General features: G+C 43.6%; 1 protein-coding gene across 4 annotated transcripts in view; it reads right to left on the reverse strand.

Moving 5' to 3' along the window:
• The window catches only part of LOC144597442 (leucine-rich repeat transmembrane protein FLRT2), an 87,221-nt gene extending 63,357 nt beyond the window's left edge, over positions 1 to 23,864 (reverse strand). For 2 of the 4 annotated variants that reach the window (XM_078406838.1, XM_078406830.1), the window contains exons 1-2: positions 23,771 to 23,854; positions 10,526 to 10,644 (exon numbers count right to left, since the gene is read on the reverse strand). The gene's annotated coding sequence lies outside the window, so the exon portion shown is untranslated. Of the gene's footprint in view, positions 1 to 10,525; positions 10,645 to 23,770 lie in introns of all 4 variants that reach the window. The other 2 variants (XM_078406832.1, XM_078406836.1) reach the window with 2 other exon arrangements.
• Positions 23,865 to 24,176: the final 312 nt, after the last annotated feature.

Genomic DNA, 24,176 nt, shown 5'->3' on the forward strand with positions numbered 1-24,176 from the left:
CTCCTCGAGGGATATCTACTTTGAAGAAGTTCTTCTCCTCTCTCCGATGAGAGTTCTGTAACACCCTCTCCGGCTGCTTCCACATTACTCCTAGATCCCTCTGCTTGTGTATCGTACCCTCTCCTTTCTACTGCCTTTCCTTATATATTTTTTTAACCATCGTAACACTTCATGTTTCTCAGTGTTAAAATTTCATCTGCCAGCTATCCACCAATTTCATCAACCTGGCTACCAAAGGTACTAGAGGAGCAAGATAGACCACTCGACCCTAAAAACTGCAATATGTCATGATGCCATTTTAGTAGGCAGAACCCAGCAGAAACATTTAAAAAGAAAAATAACAAAAATCTGTGAATTAATAGACGAGATATTTTCTGCATTCTTATTGTATCATCACACATACTGTTCCCCCAAAACACTGATTACACTGCGAGAGGCAGAGCGAACGGTGGGTTTTGCCTACCAAAATGGCTCCTTTGCGTGCTACACTTCAGTATAGGCAATCTCAACGGAGTGGTCCATCTTGTTCCTCTAGTATCTTTGCTGGCTACATCTACCACTGTTCTCACAATTGACTACATGCCTACATTTTGTGAACCTGCAGATTTGAAAACTGTGCCCTGTGCACACGTACAAGTCACTTATCTGTATTTATTTGTATCTACATTAAGAAAAGCAGGGACTTGCTTGTGAGGAATTCCACTGTTAAAGTTTACACTGCTACTCTAAGCAATTGCTTTCATTCATGCGGATACAGACCCATAGACTTAATTCTCAATGGCTTGTGAAGAAGCACTATATGAAATAGCTAAACACTAGCAAAGGGAGAGTGCTTAATGCTTTGATTTCTGAATCCTTGATAATTTGAGAGAACCTTAGTTTGATATTTATGCTGATTCTTACTGCAGACAACTTTCTCAGCATGCCTGTTTCAAGGTCTTATGCACGTGTCAATGAAGACCTTTCCTTTTGGCCTTACACAGCAAAATCTCAAATCTGAACAATTCATCATTAGGAACTGAACAGCATGGCACTGGGACACTTGCAGGTAAACACACCATACAGCAAAGCAGGCATTTCAGGCCATCTGTACACCAACTCTTTAGTTTCAGAAGCCAATTAACCTACAAACCTGTACGTCTTTGGAGTGCAGGAAGAAACCAGAGCACCCGGAGAAAACCCGCGCAGATCACGGGGAAAATGTACAAAATCCGTACAGACTGCACCCGTGGTCAGGATCGAACCCGGGTCTCTAGCGCTGTAAGGCAGCAACTCTCCAGCTGTGCCACTGTGCTGTCCATAATCTTTCAATGCATTTTTTAAAAATTGCCATGCTCAAAACACTTTCTGATTATTGGTGTAAAGGAAAAATAATTTCCCTGCCGAGATAGACAATAGACAATAGGTGCAGGAGGAGGCCATTCGGCCCTTCGAGCCAGCGCCGCCATTCAATGTGATCATGGCTGATCATTCTCAATCAGTACCCCGTTCCTGCCTTCTCCCCATACCCCCTGACTCTGCTATCCTTAAGAGCTCTATCCAGCTCTCTCTTGAATGCATTCAGAGAATTGGCCTCCACTGCCTTCTGAGGCAGAGAATTCCACAGATTCACAACTCTCTGACTGAAAAAGGTTTTTCCTCATCTCAGTTAGGTATTCAACCTTCAAATTACAACTAACAATTGAGTTTGTTGGTGTTCCGCGTGGTGGCCAAATGAAGCCCATTTGGCACTTTCTCCTCGTGGCCTGAAGAAAACTTTCTGCGGGTCACTCCTGTACAGGCAGCCAGTTAACTTCCCAATAGTTCTGGCACTCGTCGAATGGAATTGAGTGCCAGTGTCTAGTCCCCACCTGCAGGAACTGCATGCTTCAAGCCCCATGCCAAAGGACCTCTCAAATTACTTGGCAGTCAGTGCAATGAGAATCCTTCTCATTTCTTGGCGGTTGGCAGGGGTCACGTCATACAGGCCATAAACAGATTAGCAGTTAACATCTGTTTCAGTTAACATGAGATCCTGAAGTGATTTTGTTTCAAAGAAGCATGATAGCCAGTGATCCCACGCACATAAGTGAGTGTGACGAGTTAATTCATTTTTAATAACGTTGATTGAGGAATGAATATTGGTCTGCTCACTGAAGAGCAGACGACAGCCTAGATTAACTTCATCATCCAAAAGATCGGTTCCCCAATATGGCCGCTCCCCCTTATATCCCCAATATGGCTGCTCCATACTCTGCCACCTCCTGTTTAAATTCCATTTGGAATATTTTGGAGGACCAAGAACCAACAATACACTGAAGTGTCAAGTCTAGATTTTTGTGTTTTATTCTCGAGTGGGACTCAAAACCTAGAATCTTCCAACTCAAGGCAAAGACAGAGCGATTGACAATGCACAAACAGGTCAAATAATACAACAAGACATCAAACTCTACTGGGTCACATTCACCTCTGCCAAAACCCCAAGACCTCCCCAGCTTGGATAGAGTGGATGTGGAGAGGATGTTTGCACTTGTGGGAGAGTCCAGGACTAGAGGTCATAGATTCAGAATTAGAGGATGTTCTTTCAGGAAGGAGATGAGGAGGAATTTCTTTAGCCAGAGGGTGTTGTATCTGTGGAATACTTTGCCACAGAAGGCTGTGGAGGCCAAGTCAGTGGACATATTTAAGGCAGAGATAGATAGATTCTTGATTAGTACGGGTGTCAGAGGCTATGGGGAGAAGGCAGGACAATGGGGTTAGGAGGGAGCGATAGATCAGCCATGATTGAATGGTGGAGTAGACAAGATGGGCTGAATGGCCTAATTCTGCTCCTATCACCTACGACCGCATGATATTTAACCAAAGATCCACTGTCTTTGGCCTAATATCTGCTCCATCCTTCAAGTCACTGTTTTTATCTTTCTCCTGAATCAGTGCTGCAAGCCAAATCAGTCGCTGAAGTTTCATCAGCATGTTGAGCTTCCACGAGGACATACAATCTGTCTGAAAAACACAGACTAGAACCAGCACCTAATTTACACACGGCAAGTTTCCACTGGAATGAATGAGAAAGTGATCAATTGTTCTTCTTTTACTTTGTCATATCATATCATATCATATCATATACATACAGCCGGAAACAGGCCTTTTTTCGTCCCTCCAAGTCCGTGCCGCCCAGTGATCCCCATACATTAACACTATCCTACACCCACTAGAGACAATTTTTTTTTTTTTTTTTTTTTACATTTACCCAGCCAATTAACCTACATACCTGTACGTCTTTGGAGTGTGGGAGGAAACCGAAGATCTCGGAGTAAACCCACGCAGGTCACGGGGAGAACGTACAAACTCCTTACAGTGCAGCACCCGTAGTCAGGATCGAACCCGAGTCTCCGGCGCTGCATTCGCTGTAAAGCAGCAACTCTACCGCTGCGCTACCGTGCCAATCCATTGTGACATTAATGGATTGGCAAATATTGGCAAATATTTTCCAGGACTAGATACGAGTCATCTGCTCCATATCAGTGTCAAGAAATGTCTTTCTTTGCACCTTCATCATGCCCGACCATCCCCAGACTATTTAGTCGCATCGCAACTCACTAGTTTATAGCTCCCAATAGCTCAAATATTAAACCCGCAGCCTAATAACCTCGATTTAAACTCCATTCCATCTCCTCAGCAGTTACCCCATGATAACGTCACAAACACCACAACTCTGCAAATGCATAACTCTCATTCCTCTGCTTTTCCTCTCTTCATCCAACTGTACCCTCCAATTGTCTACTCCTTGTATCACTTATCAAATACACACCACGTGGCTCCACAAAACTAAGTGTGCCATACTATTTCTTTGTTTCTTTGCAATCTTCTGCAACTGCTTGCAGCAGAACCAAGTCGTCTTAAAGGATAAACATGTAGCATTCCTGAAGTAGGCACAATAAAATAAGAATGGTAGTCCAACCTTTCAGGTCATCGATATTAACCACATTAACCAGCTTTTCCCCATTGCATCTTGTTACAGACTCCCCATATACACAAAGTAAATCAGTCCTTTTGATTGAAGATAGACACAAACTGCTGGAGTGACTCAGTGGGACAGGCAGCACCTCTGGAGAGAAGGAATGGGTGACGTTTCAGGTTGAGACCCTTCTTGAGGCTGGTTAGGGATAAGGTAAGAGAGAGATACAGACGATGACGTAGAGAGATAAAGAACAATGAATGAAAGAAATGCAAAAAATTAACGATGATAAAGGAAACAGGCCATAGTTAGCTGTTTGTTGAGTGAAAATAAGAAGCTGGTGCGACTTGGGTGGGGGAGGTATTGTAGATAGTGCAGATGAATGTCAAAAATTGCAGCAGGATCTTGCTCGGTTGGGAAGGTGTGCTGAGGAATGGTTGATGGCATTTAATACAGGGAAGTGTGAGATGTTATATTTTGGGAAGTCCAACAAGGGCAGGACCTATCCAGTGAATGATAGTGCTCTGTGGAGTGTTGCAGAGTAAAGGAATCCAGGAGTGCAGCTACACAGTTCCTTGAAAGTGGCCTCACAGGTAGATTAGGGTGGTCAAAAAGGCTTTCAGCACTTTGGCCTTCAACAGTCAGAGTATTAAGTACAGAAGTTGGGAGGTCATGTTACAGTTGTACAAGACATTTATGAGACCACATTCAGGGTATCGTATTCAATTTTGGTCACCACATTATTGGTAAGATCTTGACATGCTGGAATGGGTGCGGAGAAGCTTTACGAGGATGTTGCCAGGTCCTGAGGGCCTGAGCTATAGCCAGAGGTTGAGCTGGCAAGGACTTTATTCCTGGAGCGCAGAAGGATGAGGTGATCTTATAGAGGTGTATAAGGTCGTGAGAGGAATAGATAGGGTAAATGCAGAGTGTCTTTTGCCCAGAGTAGGAGAATTGAGAACCAGTGGACATAGGTTTGAGGTGAGGGGAGGAAAGATTTAATAGGTACCTGCGGGGTAACTGTTTTACCGCTGGTTTATGCCAGAATTCTCTGCCACAGAAGGTAGTTGAGGCCAGTATTGGCTATATTTAAGAGGGAGCTAGAAGTGGCTCTTGTGGCTAAAGGGATCAGGGGGTATGGAGAAAAGGCAGGTACAGGTTACTGAGCTGGATGATCAGCCATGATCATATTGAATGGCGGTGCAGGCTCAAAGGGCCGAATGGCCTACTCCTGCACCTATTTTCTATGTTTCTATGTAACCTTGCACTAAACGTTATTCCCTTATCATGTAGTTATACACTGTAAATGGCTCGATTGTAATCGTGTGTTGTCTGACTGGATAGCAGGCAACAAAAAGCTTTTCACTGTACCTCGGTACAAGCGACAATAAACTAAACTGAACTGGACATAGCCCACTGACCAAACTGGACAAACTGAACTGGACATAGCCCACTGACGGTAACATGGCCGCTCCAAACTCGGCAGTAACACGCCCGTTGTTCAGCTTCACTATTGCCAGATGTAACAGGTCCAACACACTGACCTTCCATATCAGGAGGCATCCCCAGAGGCAAATCGGACCCCAGTTATCTATCCCGAGGCTCTGCATCTGGAGTAACCAGGCAGATGCTGACAGCTTGATAAAAAATGTTTCTGAACTGTTATTCAAATGTCTGACATGCAGAGGCATTCAAAAGCATTAAAACATCATGGAAAATATGCTTCGAAAATTATAATCAAAAACAACTGAAAATATGACCAAAAAATTAAAGACTTTGAATGAAAATAATTCCAACACTTAGCATTTTAATGGATGGGGCCACTATTGGTAAACCCAGCCTGCCCTGGCATAAAAGGCAAACGCTCATTGCAAAGTGTGTTTAGATTCATTTCTCAGGGCATCAATGCTCCACTTCATTTTAGGTTTAGATTTTGTTTTTGATCGTCACATGATCCAAGGTACAGTGGGAAGCTTTGTTTTGTGTGCTGTCCAATCAAATCAGATAATGCATATCCAAACACAGTCAAGCCAAACTCAAGTCCAATAGATAGAGGAAAGAAAAAAAAACAGGATGCAAAATATAGTTCTCAGCACATAACAGTTCCAGAAAAAAAAAAAAGTCCAATGTCCGAAATGAGGTAGGTTGGAGAATCAGGGGTGTACCCTCGCTTATGTTCAATTTAGGGTTTTTTTCCAATTCAGTTCAGTTTATTGTCACTTGTACCAAAGTACAGTGAAAAGCTTTCAGTTGCATGCTACCAGTCAGCACAAAGACAACACATGATTACAATCAATCCATTTACAGCAGATAAATACATGATAAGGGAATAACATTTAGTGCAAGATAAAGCCAGAAATGTCTGGTCAAGAGGTAGATAAATAATCACTGCTCTCGGGTTGTAGCAGGATGATTCAGTTGCCTGATAACAGCTGGGAAGAAACTGTCCCCGAATCTGATGGTGTGCGTTTTCACACTTCTGTACCTTTTGATCATAGTTAAAGTAGAAAATGCTGCTGTAGGTACACAGATTTAAGAGCGAGGAGCGATTGTAATACGAGTTTGCCATTCTGTTTCTGTGGCCGGCACGCAAATAGTCGCCTGTATTGGGCGCCATCTTATAGAAGGACCACTCAGAAGCCTGATAACATTTGGGACGAAGCAGATCCTGAGACTGGTGGAGTGTGCTTTCAAGCTTCTGTACCTCCTGCTCGACAGGAGCAGTGAGAAAGTGGAATGACTGGGTTGGGAAAGGTCTTTGATTATGTTGGCTTGATTGGATTTATGGATATTTATCTGATCTAAGTAGATAGCATGTAAAGCAAGGTTTTCCACAGTACCTCGATACAAGTAACAATAATAAATCTAAACCTAAAACTATTCTTTTTTTAAAAAAGACTTGGATAAAGATAAAATCATCATACCAATTAACCAGGTGGGTATTTTTCACAAGTAGTTTTGCTTTGCAGTGCAGGCATCTGTCTCCACTCTTCCAGAATAGCAGCACCTACCCTCCAATTGTGCCGCAACTTCACACCAACTTTTCACATTGAAATGTTGTGATCTATTTATTTCATTGATGTTTTAGATGTTAATGTGCACCATTTTCTCAATTATACAATTGGCCACAGCCGCAGAGTCCATAGGTTGGTTGGTAAACCTTAAACATGACAAATCATGTCTATTGCTCTGGAATGAAATCCTCTCAGGCTAAAATCCAATGTGCTTTTAAGTATTGTCACAAAAATAAAAACCAGGGGGCACTTCCTTTGCTCACCTTTTAATGCAGGAAACAATAGACTTGGAAAAATTGTTTACAGAGGAATAATTTTAAAAAACTGCTTTGGCAAGAGAAAAATCTACCTTGTGTGAAGTTTCTATTAAAATCTCTCCTGACTTGGCACGGTCTTCGCATCTGCATTTCAGTTTCAGTTGATGTTAAGAAATGGGACATAGTTGTCTCCAAGTAACTCTATATCCTCATCTGCATCGTCGACCTATGTACAATTTTTCAACCAAAAATACCTTCCATTTAAGCCAAGGTATCACAAAATGCTGGAGTAACTCAGCAGGTCAGGCAGCATCTAGGAGAGAAGGAATGGGTGATGTTTCGGGTCGACACCCTTCTTCAGACCATTTAAGCTATTTGTAGGAAGGAACTGCAGATGCTGGTTTACACTGACGATAGACACAAAATGGTGGAGTAACTCAACAGGTCTGGCAGCATCTCTGGAGAAAAGGAACAGGTGACCTTACGGGTCAAGATCCTTCTTCAGACCCTTCTTCAGATCTATTTAACCTATCTCTCTTTCAGAGAAAGACACAAAATGCTCAAGTGACTCAGGCAGCATTTCGCTTTCAGTTTATCCAAATATCCTTTTATATCGGTTAGAGGTTAGGTAACTGGGAACCGTACAACACAATTTAAATTCTTCCACAATCTCTATTTAGATTATTACCCAGCCTTGGGGACTTGTCGATTCTGACCTCCAACTCGCCAAATCCAATATCATCAGGAATTTAAACATAGCCAATGTGGTTTTATGAAAGGAAATCATGTTCGACAAATATGGTGGAGCTCTTTAATAGATGTCACGTTGTTGACATTTTCTATGCTTCATATGATCCCATTTTATCCCTTTATTCTTTCTTACCATGTCAATATATTACCTGAACCTAATGCACTTTTATGTTAAGCAGTGATCTTTCAGAAGGCTTCTTATGGGAGGAGGAAAGAAAAACCAGTGCATGTATTGTGTTTGGATTTTAAAATGTCTTTTCATAAGGAGACATGTGAAAGATTTTGCAGGACATAAAAGTGTATATGGTTCGGGTAACATATTGACATGGATAGGGGAGTAGGAAAATAACTGCAGATGCTGGTTCAAATTGAAGGTAGACCCAAAATGCTGGAATAACTCAGCGAGTCAGGCAGCACCTCAGGAAAGAAGGAATGGGTGATGTTTCGGGTTGAGACCCTTCTTCAGACTGATGTCAGGGGAGGGGGCGGGACAAAGATAGGATGTAGTAGGAGGCAGGAAGACAGTGGGAGAAATGGGAAGGGGAGGGGAACGAGAGGGACAGAGGAACTATCTGAAGTTGGAGAAGTCAATGTTCATCCCACTCAGGTGTAAACTGCCCAAGCGAAATATGAGATGCTGTTCCTCCAATTTGCGCTGGGCCTCACTACGACAATGGAGGAGGACCATGACAGAAAGGTCAGACTGGGAGTGGGAGGGGGAGTTGAAGTGCTGAGCCACCGGGAGATCAGGTTAGTTAAGGCGGACTGAGCGAAGGTGTTGAGCAAAACGATCGCCGAGCCTGCGTTTGGTCTCGCCGATGTAGAGAAGTTGACATCAAGAACAGCGGATACAATAGATGAAGTTGGAGGAGGTGCAGATGCACTGCCTCACCTGGAAAGACTGTTTGGGTCCTTGGATGGAGTCGGGGGGGAGGGGGGGTAAAGGGACAGGTGATACATCTCCTGCGGTTGCTGGGGAAAGTACCGGGGGAGGCGGTGGTTTGGGTTGGAAGGGACGAGTGGACATGGGAACGGTTAGGGCATGGAAAGAGAATGGGAAATGCAAAAAGTCAGCATCCAGATACAGCAGTTGGAAAGGCTCATGAAATAAGTCTTTACTGCAAACGTTATGGAGTATAAGTACAGAAAAGTTTAATGTATATTTGCAGGCCACTGGTGAGACCACTGTTGGAGACTTTTGCTTTCTATATTTGGGGAAGAATGTGTTTGCATTGGAAACAATCAGAGAAGGGTCATTAGGTTGATTAATGGAATAAAGGAATGTTAAGCAGGCTGAGCCTATTCTCATTGGGCTGTAGAAGAATGAGAAGTTGTCTTATGGAAATACATAAGCTTCCTCCTGGCTGGGAAATCTAATGGTGAGGGCTGGTGGTGGATACATGCAATGAGCTGTCAGATGACATAGTTATAGGCAATAGACAATAGGTGCAGGAGCCCTTCGAGCCAGCACCGCCATTCAATGTGATCGTGGCTGATCATCCACAATCAATACCCCGTTCCTGCCCTCTCCCCATACCCCCTGACTCTGCTATTATTGAGCTCTATCTAGGAATGAACTATAACAACGTTCACAGGGCCACAGTTTAAGAATAAGGGGTAGGCCTTTTAGAACTGAGATGAGGAAAAACTTTTTCAGTCAGAGAGTTGTGAATCTGTGGAATTCTCTGCCTCAGAAGGCAGTGGAGGCCAATTCTCTGAATGCATTCAAGAGAGAGCTGGATAGAGCTCTTAAGGATAGAGGAGTCAGGGGGTATGGGGAGAAGGCAGGAACGGGGTACTGATTGAGAATGATCAGCCATGATCGCATTGGATGGCGGTGCTGGCTCGAAGAGCCGAATGGCCTCCTCCTGCACCTATTGTCTATTGTTCAAAAGGCATTTGGACAGGCACATGGATAGGAAAGGTTTAGAGGGATATGGGGTAAAACTGGGCGTGGGTCTAGTGTAGATGGGGCATCTTGAACAGTATGGACAAGTTGGGTCGAAGGACCTGTCTGTGCTGTATGACTCCATCTAGAACAATGGGGCTTGTGTTCAGATTAAGGGGTTGGCCATTTCAGCTGGATATGAGAAGGATTTTTTTTTCTCTCAAACTGTCATCAATCTTTGGAATTCTCTACCGAAAGGATTGTGGAGGTGGAGTTACATTCCAGGTGATTCCTTTGCAATTTAAATATGTAAAGGTATGTGGAGAACATGGAAAGGTGGAGTCAAAGCCAAGATCAGATCAGGCATGACATTGTTGAATGGAAGAGCAGGCTGGAGGGATCAACTGACCTAAGTCACGTTTATGCTCCCATGTTGACTTCACTTAGAAACTTCTTCCACTCCTTTGCCCAATCGCTTCCATTGATGACTGTTCATATCCTCACTCATCTAAACTTGCCTCCTTTGCTTCCTTTCGTCTTGCCTTTCCACCTTTCTGCAGCTGGCTCATATGCTTCATGCCCATCTCTCACATTCCTTCATCTTTCTATCCCCTTTCTCCATTTTCAGACCTGTTCTCAAAATCTCCCTCTCTGATCGCATTTCAGTAACGTAACGTACCTGGAGTCTAATACCGCTCAATATCGACTCACCCCACGAACCGGGGAGATTCTTACGGTGACCAAACTCCTTTGCAAATACAACTTCTTGAGCTGATTTCCCCACAGTATTTTCAAAGCCTGCAAAAGGACACAATGCTGACATCAGTAACTGAAAAGACCAATCACTTTAATAACGGCAATCATATCAATGTATGTAGGACCTTGTAACGCGGGAATCCATGCTAAAGGAATTTTGCATAAACACCATTGAACACAAATGGATGTCGATTTTCAGAAAGTGATCTTTGGAGGCAAAGACTGAAGCCGGAGTCAAAAGGATAGGTTTTAACCAGAGTCTCAAACGAGGAAAGAAAGATTTAGAATCAAAAGAAGTGTGTTAGACTGAATTCAGTGGTGCAGTCGTACACGTAAGGCCAAACATGGAGGAACAAAAGGTTCTTGGTGCAAGGTAGGCTAGACAAAACCACAGAGATAAGGAAACGGCGAGTCCGTGAAAGAATTGAACCACTGGGATTCCAGGTAACATGAGTCATCAATAACTTCTCTCATCGACGTATGTTTTCATGGGGTTGAATTATAGGCAGAAACAGGTTTGTGGTCAACTTTGTTTGAGAAAAGCTGTGAGCAAAAAACAGATGATGAATGGATTTGGCTTTATGTTCCCTGTATTGAGCTGGTCATTGACGAAAAAAATTATGAACGGTCATTATTTACACATGGTTGCCTCCGTAGCATTAATCTGTCTCAGACAACGTTTCCACAGGCTTCATTTGAAGTAGAATCGCCACCTGTATGGTTCATCTCGTGTGGCGAGTCTTAGACAACCTGGACTCCTTTTTTACAAAAGGCAAGGTTTTTACCGCCACCAACATTGGTAGTGCCTTGAACACAACTGCGTAATACTCAAAAGGTACCTGAAGCAGAGCATCAGTAAACTACCTGTTGCCCACCTACCTAGGATTGATAGGGTATTATCGCCTGCAGCAGTTTGTAGCTGGAAGAATCCCATCTAGGGATGTACATCCGTACATTCATAACTCACTGGTGCATCAGTTCAGCTTGTCTGCAGCCTTTCAGACATACACGTCATAGACAGCAGACTACCAAGCCTCACAGATTACAAAGGCATCTACAGCTAGGCATGTCATTCTTCAGCCATCTTGCATTCAAGGACACTCTACTGACCTTCTCCGCCCTTGGCCCCCATGGAACGAAGAGTGCACCAAATTTAATACTAGCCAGAATCCTGAACGTTTCTCTTGAAGAATTAGGTCTGTTTTAGATTTTAGTTTGAGAGATGCAGCACGGAAACAGGCCCTTCAGCCTATTGAGCCCATGCCAATCAGCGATCCCCCTTACACTAGCACACACACTAGGGACAATTTACAATTTTTACCAAAGTCAATTAGCCTACAAACTACCTGCACGTCTTTGGAGTGCGGGTGGAAACCCGAGCATGCTGGGAAAATCCACAGTCACTGGGAGAACGCACTACCATGTCACCCTCATATAAACTGATCAAATAATGATGTGAAGCAAACAAAACCCCTGGATTTGAACATTGGCAGGTTGTACAAGAACAGGATGAAGTTAGTTTGACTGATAATAGAAACCATCAACATTCAAAGTTAGACACAAAATGCTAGAGATGCTGCCTGTCCCGCTGAGTTACTCCGGCATTTTGTGTCTATCTTCGACGTAAACCAGCATTACAGTTTAGTTTATTGTCACGTGTACCGAGGTAAAGTGAAAAGCTTATGTTGCCTGCGATCCAGTCAGCGGACAGACAATACATGATTACAATCGAACCATTTACAGCATATAGATACATGATAAGGGACCAATGTTTATTGCAAGGTAAAGCCGGCAGCATCTACAGTTCCTTATTAAAAATTCAAAGTTATGTTGGATAGGTGTATGAAGGCAAGAAAGTCGGATGGGGGTATGAAAGTAATAAAGCGACATGAAAATATTATGATGATTATGTGGCGGGCAAAAGCCAGTGTGGGTTGGTTGGACAACCATGCGGCATCGTGGCGCAGCGGCAGAGTTGCTGTCTTACAGTGTTTGCAGTGCTAGAGACCCGAGTTCGATTCCGACTATGGGTGCTGTCTGTACGGAGTTTGTGCATTCTCCCCGCGACCGTGTGGGTTTTCTCCGAGATCTTTGGTTTCCTCCCACACTCCAAAGACGTAGAGGTTTGTAGGTTCATTGGCTTGGTGCAAGTGTAAATTGTCCCTAGTGTGTGTAGGATGGCGTTAATATGAAGAGATCACTGGTCGATGCGAACTCGGTGGGCCGAAACTAAAAAAAAAACTAAACTAAACCAGATTGATTCTGCATTGTATTGATTTTTCTATGCATGTGCGACATAATTGGAATTAGCATTTCGCATGTTGAAGGGCATATGGTCAAAGTGCAATTATAACATCATCTGAGCTAAGCATGAAAGGATAGTTGAGTCCAATCAATCTATTTCTGTCTGGTAAAATGGCATAAAAGAACAAAGACAGATCAGGGTGCAGAAGCACAAGAATTTGTGCAAACTCGTTTACATAATCCCAAATTGTAAACAGTTTACAGGCTGTTTTAATGCTGCCACTTCTTTCGGCCGTCTTTTGTCTGAATTCCTCTCATAGTTAAGAGATCATAGCTAATGCAGAGGCTAAACCCGCCTGATTGTAAATTAATACTTTTATTAAATACTTAACAGGCTCGGATGTTCAAGCTCTTTGTAGAAAATTAAGCACTTCTGAAGTAAACAAACTGTGGCAATCTATAAAAAAGTGCTTCTAATTTGCACACAAGGACTCACAAACAGGACTAGGGCAATAACCACATAATGAGCTAAAATGTTTCAGACTCTATTCCTTCACTGGATAAAGTCCAAATGGAGGTCTGAATGAACCATTTCACCAGCATTTGCCCTGTGGAAACTGCACCCCCACAGCTTCTACAGTTAATTTTTCAAACTAGGTACAATAAAGCCAATTTCTTCCCGTTAAGATTTCTACAGCTGGAGTTAACTGTGGAAACACTAACAGGAAATTTTATTGTTGTCAGTGGGACTCGCTAAGATTCATTTGACCAATATTTGGAGTTATCTCGTGAAATATTCAGAGCGATCTTCACGTTTAATTTTCTTGTTTAATTACATAGGGCACTTAGAAGGCTCAATTAGGAAGAGAGCTGAAAGTGCCGACATGTATATTTATTAAATATTACATATATCAGTTATAACGTTGTTTCAAGTATACCAACAAAATCTAATGCGGATTGCTAGCTATTTTATGACTGAATAAACATGAAAATTATTGTAATATTGAATTGCATTTGTAACACAGAACAAGATTATGTGCTGATGTCTACTTCAGATGTAATGCAATTTTAAAATTGGATGGTGTAGTAATAACATACTAACTTAAAGCCCTTTCATCTCGGGACTTGGGTTGAATCCAACTTGGGTTCAAGGGATGAAAGCCTCCTCTCTCTGCTGCTAATAATAAATTGGCACTCTTTTCCAGAGGCCACAGGGTGGATGGTGAGCAGGCTTGAAAAAGTCACACTGATTGAATAACGGAGCATTTTCTGAGGTTAAGGCTAATGCACAAAAGTAGAGGGAGCCTTACTTTACATGTGATACATCCCACAGCAGATTGTAGATTGTTTAATGTTGACACAGGGCTGAGAAGGCTGGAAAATAATCAATTTCCTGAAATTAGCATTGTAAAGAAAAATTGCAAGGGTATGTGGACAGTACCTAAAAATGCACACTTTCATTCTCTCACTTGGAGCGAAAAAACACTTCTGTAAACAACTTAAAACACCTCTTACATGCCTTCACTTCCTGGGAAGATTGAGGAGATTCGGTTTGTCAACGGATACTTTCTTCAACCTCTACAGGTGTACAGATGAGAGCATATTGACTGGTTGCATCACAGCCTGTTTCGGCAACTTGAATACCCAGGTACACAGAAGATTGCAAAAAGTGGTGAACACTGCCCAGTCCATCACGGGTACTGACCTCCCCAACATCAAAGGGATCTACAAGAGTCGCTAACACAAAAAGAAAGTCAGCATCATCAGAGACCCACACCACCCTGGCCACACACCGATTTCACTCCTGCCATCGGGAAGAAGGCGTTGGAAGCTGAAAACGATAACGTCCATGTTCGGGAACACCTTCTTCCCTACAACCACCAGGCTTTTAAAGATTACAACCTCCAAATAGGCTCTGAACTATATAGACTTGAGGGCATTATTTTTGACTTTGCATAATTATTGTTTATCTATCTGTCTGTTTTTTTTAATATATACTAAAGTTTTTTTGTTGTTTATTATGGGTTTTATTATGGGTTTACATATCTGTTGTGCTGCTGAAAGTAAAAATGTCATTGTTATGTTTCGGAACATCTATATACTAAAATTCTTGTTTGTTTGTTTGTTTGTTCCTGAACTACAGCCAAAACGGTACACGATAGCACGACAATTTTAGGCCCACCTTACACACCGTTGTCCCTTTGGTACTAATGGAATAAGTTTCATTGATATCGGTGTTATATTTTTTAAGTTATTCACATTTTTAAGTTTAAATCTATATCCTAGGGAGGGAAGGGGGAGTGGGTGGAGAGAGGGGTGGAGGAAGGCAGGGAGTGGAGGGAGGGTGGAGGGAGGCAGGGAGAGGAGGAAGGTGGAACAGTCATCTCAATATTATAAAAGCATTGATCAAGAATGGTAATAAGGGATGTGTTGGTACAGGGCATACCATGCAATGCCAGACACGGAAACCACAAAACTCCATTACCCGTGACCATAAATAGTCTCAGTCTGAAGAAGGGTCTCGACCCGACACGTCACCTATTCCTTTTCTCCAGAGATGTTGTCTGACCCGCTGTGTTACGCCAGCATTTTGTGTCTATTTTCACCAGTAATACTGAATTGAGTCCAACATTTTGACCAAAGGAAAGTGGTAGAGAGAAAATAAAGAGTCAGGAATTAAAGATGAATGCACCAAATTTAAACACATATTATAGCAATGAAAACTTTAGTGATTGAGGTAGACAAATTTATCAGGGGCACAGGCAGGGTAGATGCTAGGAAACCTTTCTCCATAACATGTACAAAGTGTAAAAAAACTGGGAGGATATGCATTTAGCGTGGGGCTAAGGATGTTTTAAACAGGATCTATGGAAGATTTTCTTCATCTAGATGATGGTTGGAACCTGGAATACAATGAGTGGGCATTGGAGGCAGAGACTCTCACAATAGACGAGTACTTGAATTGTCAAGGCATGGAGGCCTCCAGAGCAAGTGTCAGTGAATACGATTAGTGTAGATGGATACTAGATGGTGGATATAGATATGGTGGGCCGAGGGGGCTGTTTCTATGCCGTGTATGACTCAATAAGTCCATAGTGCACCTGGGGCGGCACAGTGGGGCAGTGGTAGAGTTGTTGCCTGACAATGCCAGGTTCGATCCTGACTATGGGTGCCGTCTATATGGAGTTTGTACTTTCTCCTTGCGACCATGTGGGTTTTCTCTGGGTGCTCCGGTTTCCTCCCACACGCTAAGGACGTGCAGATTTGTAGGATAATTGGCTTAGGTAAAATTGTTATTTTTCCCCAGTGTGTAGGATGGTGTTCGTGTACAGGGATTGCCAGTCAGTGCGGGCTCGATGAACTGAAGGGCCTGTTTCCACACAGTATCTCAAAAGTCTAAAGTCCAAATTTGTTGTTTTTTTGTATAGAAACATAGAAAATAGGTGCAGGAGGAGGCCATTCGGCTCTTCGAGCCAGCACCGCCATTCATTATGATCATCCACAATCAGTAACCTGTGCCTGCCTTCACCCCATATCCCTTGATTCCACTAGCCCCTAGAGCTCTATCTAACTCTCTCTTAAATCCATCCAGTGAATTGGCCTCCACTGCCCTCTGTGGCCGAGAAGTCCACAAATTCACAACTCTCTGGGTGAAAAAGTTCCTTCTCACCTCAGTTTTAAATGGCCTCCCCTTTATTCTAAGACTGTGGCCCCTGGTCCTGGACTCCCCCAACATTGGGAACACTTTTCCTGCATCTAGCTTGTCCAGTCGATTTATAATTTTATATGTTTCTATAAAATCCACTCTCATCCCCTCTCATGTATCTCCAAATCTAAATCTAAATCATCCTTCTAAACTCCAGTGAATACAAGCCTAGTTTTCGAGACACGGTGTGGAAACAGGTCCTTCGGGCCTAGTAAGTCCACGCACAGGCCCTCGATCACCCATACACTAGTTCTATGTCCTGCACACTAGGGGCAATTTACAGAAGCCAATTAACCTACAAACCTGCACGTCTTTGGGATGTGGGAGGTAGCCGAAGCACCCAGAGAAAACCCACAAACAGAAAACGTGCAAACTCCACACAGACAGTCAGGATTTAACCTAGGTCTCTGGCACTGTGAGGCAACAGCTCTACCGCTGCACCACTGTGTCTTATGATGTAGAATTATGCCATTGAGCCAATCTAGACTATGCTGTCTCTCGCAGGATTGATCTCATTCACCTCTTGCAGCAATAATAGTAATTTGCAACAAGTGCTGATAAATCTCATTTTCCAGCTGCATGTCAGAAAACAAACAAAACCTTGTTAAATAATATTTATCCTTTTCAGGACATTAACGAGTTGATACATAATAACCTAAGGCAAATTTTCTGAGTAGAAATCTCATCCATGTTTGTATCAGAATCAGAATTCAGAATCAGAATGACCTTTATTGTCATCCAAAAAACAGGTCTTTTGGACGAGATTTCGTCACCCACATTCCAACAGTAAGAGCAATAAAATAAGTAATTTCACAACCACAAACCAACACAAAACAAAACAAAAAAAGAAACATCCATCGCTGTGAGTCTCCTCCAGTCCCCTCCTCACTGTGATGGAAGGCCAGAATGTCATTTTCATCCCCCGCCGTCTTCTCCTGCGGTCAGGCCCATTCCCATTCAATCCCATTCCCAATGTATTTTGTACCATCGGTATCATATATGAGCCGTTTCTATTTCTTACATTTCAGAGTTTTCATTTCAAGATAGGGTAGACAATCGGAACCTTTACCAACCCCCCCCCCCCCCCCCCCCCCCCATGGTAGAAATGTCAAGGACTAGAGGGCAAAGTGTAAAAGAGATGTACAGGGGGTACGTTTTCATCACACTGAGGGTGGTGCATGCCTGAAATGCACTGCCAGTGATCGTGACAGAGGCAGATATGGTGTTTAAGAGGTTTTTCGATAGGCACATTGGATCTGCAGGGAATGGTGGGATAGGGAACATGTGTCGGAAGATGGGATTAGTTTACCTTGGGATTGGATACGGTGGAGATGGAGATGACGTTTCGACTAGTGGGAGAGTCTAGAACCACAGGCCGTAGCTTCAGAATAAAAGGACATTACTTTAGAAAGCTGATGAGGAGGAATTTATTTAGTCAAAGGGTGGTGAATCTGTGGATTTATTGCCACAGAAAGCTGTGGAGGCCAAGTCAATGGATATTTTTAAGGCGAAGATTGACATATTCTTGATTAGTATGGGTGTCAAGGGTTCTGGGGAGAAGGCAGGAAAATGGGGTTGGGGTTGAGAGGGAAAGAAAGATCAGCCATGATTGAATGGGACTTGATGGGCCAAATGGTCTAATTCTAAGCTTGCGAGCTTATGAACGTATTGTGTCTAGCACACAGATGTATTCAAGAGAGAGTTAGATATAGCTCTCAGAGCTAACAGAATCAAGGGATATGGGGAGGAAGCAAGAATGGGGTACTGATTTTGGATGATCAGCCACGACCATATTGAGTGGTGGTGCTGGCTCGAAGGCCGAATGGCCTACTCCTGCACCTATTTTCTATGTTTCTAAGCACACATTGTAGACTAAAGTGCCTGTTCCTGAGCTGTACTTTTTGATATTTTATGTGACTGCTACATTTATATTGCTCTAAACTGTGTTATCTCCACCCATAACAGCCAAGGCGGAATCCTCAGAGGGTGGGAAGGCTACGCTGGCTGTGCAAGAATGTCTAACATCTCAGATGTCAACCAAGGAATGCAGGTTGTTTGCATCTGGCATTAAACAGACTATCTAGCCAGTAAAGTTCCTAATCTTTTATGTCATAAGTAGCTTCCTGAATAGCAGCAATTTATTTGATTTTATGACTATTAAACTTATTAATTTTCTTAAAGTTTAGCATGTACAGTATCAGATATCTACTAGTCCAATTAGTGGAAAAATAGGAAACGCTTTTACATTATATTAAAATTTGAGGTGAACAATCTTGCTCTGAACAGACACCTAAACTTGTCAAAGGTGTCAGAAAATGCTGGAGTAACTCAGCGGGTCAGGCAGCATCTCAGGAAAGAAGGAATGTGTGACATTTCGGGTAGGAAGGGTCTCGACCCGAAACGTCACCCATTCCTTCTTTTCTGAGATGCTGCCTGACCCGCTGAGTTACTCCAGCATTTTGTGATACCTTCGATTTGTACCAGCATCTGCAGTTATTTTCCTACCCAAACTTGTCACACAGTGATGCAGCTCAAATGCAATTTCTGAAGGCAATGAACATGGGTTTCTACAGAGACAGGGGGGACTTCAGGTGCTGGAGTCTCGAGTAAAACACTAAGTGCTGGAGCAACTCAGCATCTGTGGAGAGAATGGATGGATTTAAAAAAATTTTTTTTTTTACACAGGTTGTAATTCAAGCTTCTCGGTGAAATCGTTGCCACCTACCAAGTAACTCGCGGAAGACCACCTGAAGTCACCCGAAAAGCCTGGGAAAGGCTTATGTACAGTCTACTAGGAGACTCATGGTATCATCCCCAGTAACATATCTCACTTTATTCAATCCAATACCCAGAAATTTACAAGACAGTCCTCGGGTCACTTCATTTATACTAGAATTAGAGCAAACAAAAATAGCTACCTGCAGTCACTATATATCCATGGAGTGGAACACCCTTCCCACCACCACCAGGTGTGCACCGACCTTGTCACTCTTGAAGTCACAACTCGACAGCTTGTCTCACCAAACTTGCCCACATAAAAATCTAAATGATTTTTTTTTGATTTTTTTTTGCAACTTGCAAAAACTGCGGCTCTGTGCAATGCGCCGCCAGCCAGTCTTGCCAATTCAATTGGAGACCGAGGGGATTGAGTGTGGTGAGCAAGCAAGTGCCTGCAAGCCATCGAGATAAGGGCGCTGACAGTCAGGCAAGAAACAAGATTGATAGGAAGGGAAAAGAGTCGCTGGTTGCTCGAGGTTGAACGCGCCAGCGCTACAAGCTCTCTCGAAACCCCGCACACTTAGGGACAGACAACACGAGTACGTACAGACAAACACACATCTGATGAGATTCTGGTTTCAAGAGAGCAGCGCGTTGCGGGGCTGTCAGTGCGTGGTCGGCTTGGTGAATACACAAGCCAGCAGTCATCAGTCTGAAGAAGGGTCTCGCCCCGAAACGTCAACCACCCATTCCTTCTCTCCTGAGATGCTGCCTGACCCGCTGAGTTACTTCAGCATTTTGTGAATAAATACCTTCGATTTGTACCAGCATCTGCAGTTATTTTCCTACACAGGCCCAGCAGAGTACGAAAGGGGGGGGGGGGGGGGGGGGGAGAGAGTTGGGGGGTGGGGGGAGAGAGTGGTAGGGGGTGGGAGGGTGGGGGTGGGTGAGACAAGCATTCCTGTGCAGCGCTCACACAACAATCAACGAGTTCTACACACTGACGGGCTTGTTGTCTTTGGAAATGTCTCTACGTGTCGGGGGACCTCACACATAAAAACCAGCCCGACTGATAATAATGTCTCTCTCTCTCTCGCCCGGCGCCTTCCCTTCAGATCTTGGCGTCACACAAAAACGTGTTTCTGAAGCCGGGGGTCACCCCTACACATTGTCCCATACACAGGTTGCAACAACTCCATCTGGTTACATGGTCACACAGAGAGAGCGCGAAGTGTTCGTTTAACTCACTTTTGGTTTTGGTTTTTAAAAACCCACACAATTTTAATGACAAATTAAATGCCTTTCCCCAATTATGGGTGTTCCTAAATAAGGCAACAACGGCGAATAGTTGGGGATAAGAGGAACATTTAACCAACACAGCACTTCACAGAGTCATGATTTCAGACCTTCGCACACGGGGCGGGGGAGATTGCCGTTAAACCTGTTTAAATAAAACTATGTTGTAGAACGCGAGGGTTGTTCCAAAAACGGGCAAGTAATCGACTTTCTTCAAATTACACCTTTTCGTTCAATACTTGAGTGAATTTGCAACTCCAAATCTATAATTAAGTGTAAGAATGGGAATTAAGTTTTTTGTTTTTTTTTAGTGTGCTGATTCAATGATTTCTAAAGTGCCACTTGATCCCATCCCAGGTCTTAAACTTAACAACACAAACACGTAAACTATTTGTCTTGTGTGGAGTTAAGGTACGAAAGTTTCTGGGTTTGAACCTGGAGATCTTTTTTTTTGCATCTTTCATCAAAACTTCAATCCCCCCCCCCCCCCATACAATGAATTATGGCCGGAGAGATTGACTTCCCGTTGTTGTGCCTGGTGTTTACTGTTTATTAGTCTACATTTCTTTCTTAAACATGTTTCTTTTTTAAGGCAGGGCAGTGAAAGACAGTCGGTTTATTTGCTTTTCGCCACCAGGGAGTTTGTGTCCTTATTTTTCCGTTCCTCTCAAAGCGCGCATCTTCTTTTCCATCTAAAAAGATAGTTCACCGCATGTCCCGATAGACAAGTCTGATCAAGTTAGTTGCATGGGAACCGTCCCCCGTCCCCCCCCTCATTGAAAGAGCCTGTTCGGTCCAGTGAGTCTGTGTCGCTGACCCCAACAGACTCTCAGTCCGAAGAAGGGTCTCGACCCGAAGCCTCACCCATTCCTTCTATCCCGAGATGCTGCCTGACCCGCTGAGTTACTCCAGTGTTTTAGACAATAGGTGCAGGAGGAGGCCATTCGGCCCTTCGAGCCAGCACCGCCATCCAATGCGATCATGGCTGATCATTCTCAATCAGTACCCCGTTCCTGCCTTCTCCCCATACCCCCTGACTCCGCTATCCTTAAGAGCTCTATCCAGCTCTCTCTTGAATGCATTCAGAGAATTGGCCCCCACTGCCTTCTGAGGCAGAGAATTCCACAGATTCACAACTCTCTGACTGAAAACGTTTTTCCTCATCTCAGTTCTAAATGGCCTACCCCTTATTCTTAAACTGTGGCCCCTGGTTCTGGACTCCCCCAACATTGGGAACATGTTTCCTGCCTCTAACGTGTCCAACCCCTTAATAATCTTATACGTTTCGATAAGATCTCCTCTCGTCCTTCTAAATTTTTGTGTCTATCTTCAGTATAAACCAGCATCTGCAGTTCTTTCCTACACCAACAACACACGCTTCCCTGTCTCCCACCGCCAGTCACACACATTCCCCTTAAATGCATCTGTCATTCGCGGTAGCAAGTGCCTGATTCTCATCACTTTTCAGCTCAAAGCTTCGTTTCAGCTCAAATCTGTTGCATTTTTTTTAAAGAGTTGGCCTCGGGGTCTGGCTCTGGCTCTTTAAACGTTGGACTCCGCCAAATAGAGAGCTCCTCTCCGCGCTCACCTGATGCGTAGACCTGCCTGCTCCCTGTATAACCTCGTCCCGGGAAAAAGAAACTCCCGACTGTTTGCTTCTCAGTTAAAACTTCAGCAGCGCCGCGTCCGCTTCTGAACGAGCCGAGACTGCAAGAGAAGCTCATTTGCTTTGCCAAGCAATGATTCTCACCAGCAATTAAGAAACATACTCGCTGTAGAAAGACTCATATTAGCCAGGGGATTTGGGGAGGGGAAAAAAAAATTCTGGGCCAGATTTCAAATCCATCGCTTATTTGTATTCCCCTCCTATTTAATGCTGTCGTGTTGCAATGATCTCCTGGGAGCGGTAATAAAAGGCATTTATTTCAGTGTTTACTCTCCCTCGATCTGAAAAGCTTAATCATTGATAAAGAAAAATAATGTACGAGTGAAAGAAGCAACAGAAAAATATTGAATGTTTTTGGTCTTAATTAAATCCTTCGTTTATTTATGCCGGGACTTTGGATGAATACGAGGGCGATTTTACAACGTGTGTTTCAGATAATAATGCACAGCGTAGCAGTTTAAAGCTTCCTCTATTCTGAAGATCCGATTCTTTTTAAAAAACAACCTTGTAGAGTAAAAGTCGGAAGAAAATTCATCTGACCAGTTTTTATTTCGTGTAGGGAGGAGCTGCAGATGCTGGTTTAAATCGAAGACAGACACAAAAAAAGCTGGAGTAACTCAGTGGGTCGGGCAGCATCTCTGGAGTCCTTAGTCTACATGGTATGACAATGTTGTCCCGGGTCATAGCGACCGAACAATATTCCTCTTGCTTTATGTTAACGGTGCAAGCTTTGAAATCTGAATAAAAGAACAAATTGTGTTTTCCAGCGAAAGCCTGAAGTTTCGGGAGGAGCTCACGAATAAAACTACCCGTGAAAACTCGCCAACTTTCCCAACAACACGTGAGGGAAATGGCTCATCATCTAAACGCCAGTGGCGATTTTGCAAAGGTCCACATAGATCGTAGAAGCGATACCGGAGAATTGAAATTCGCGACCTTTGTGGATATCAATCGGAAGGGGGAATTGGGACGGCACATTAAGAGGCAATTAGGACATAAACCTTGGGCGAGAAAGATAGGGCGCACACGGGAAGAGTGAACGCAATCGAAGGAGTTAATTAAGCCAACATTATTTAGTCAAATCTCATGAAACATTGAAGGTGCTCGATGAAACGCGACCAGACCATAGAACACCAGAACAGGCCCTTCGGCCCATAACGTCTGTCCCGAACACGTTTGCCAAGTTCAACTACATCTCCTCTGCCTGCTTTGCGATGCAAATCCCTCCACTTCACATTCTGGATATCAGCGAAAATCATGTGCTGATGTCATGATCAACCAAACGCACTACGAACCCAAAAAGTTGAATTAGGAAGTGCGCAAATTGTATGTCGCCTTGCCCTGCGATTAACACGGAAAAGGGGAGAAAACTGTTTAACGAACAATCGCAGAAATTTCAAACAACTCGTTGCATGAATGGAAAATTGGGTCGCTCTTGATCCAGTCGAAGAGTTTGCAATTCACCAGATTCAACAAACTCTTTCACTCATCAAACCAATTTACAACTCGGTGCAATGTCCAAGCCTTTTTACACCTACCTCGATTCTGATACCGGGTTCTGCCCAAGTCGGTCACACACAGACCAGATCCGTGAAGAGACTGAGTAACCTGTTGAATTCTTGGGAAGCGAAGTTTAAGCAGCGCTGTCCTCATGAGCCTGCAATGTGAAAACGCCCACTTACTGATCTCACCGGCTTCCAGAGTGCAGTTTAACTCTTCCCAGCCATTCGCCCAGCACCCAGTGTCGGGTGTTTCTCTGGAGGATCCGCAGGTGGAATCGCGTTACCCACCCGGCGCTCGGGCTGGCTTGGAGAAATGCCACTGCTCAACACAAGGACCGGAGCTCCTCAAACACTTAACGAGTCAGTCCGTGTTAGTGGAAGTCGTCAAAGACCCACCCACCCCCACCCCCTTTTCTCTCCTTTCGGCGAAGGAGGTCCCGCG

Source organism: Rhinoraja longicauda, chromosome 10 (genome assembly GCF_053455715.1).
Source record: "Rhinoraja longicauda isolate Sanriku21f chromosome 10, sRhiLon1.1, whole genome shotgun sequence".
NCBI lineage: Eukaryota > Metazoa > Chordata > Chondrichthyes > Rajiformes > Arhynchobatidae > Rhinoraja > Rhinoraja longicauda.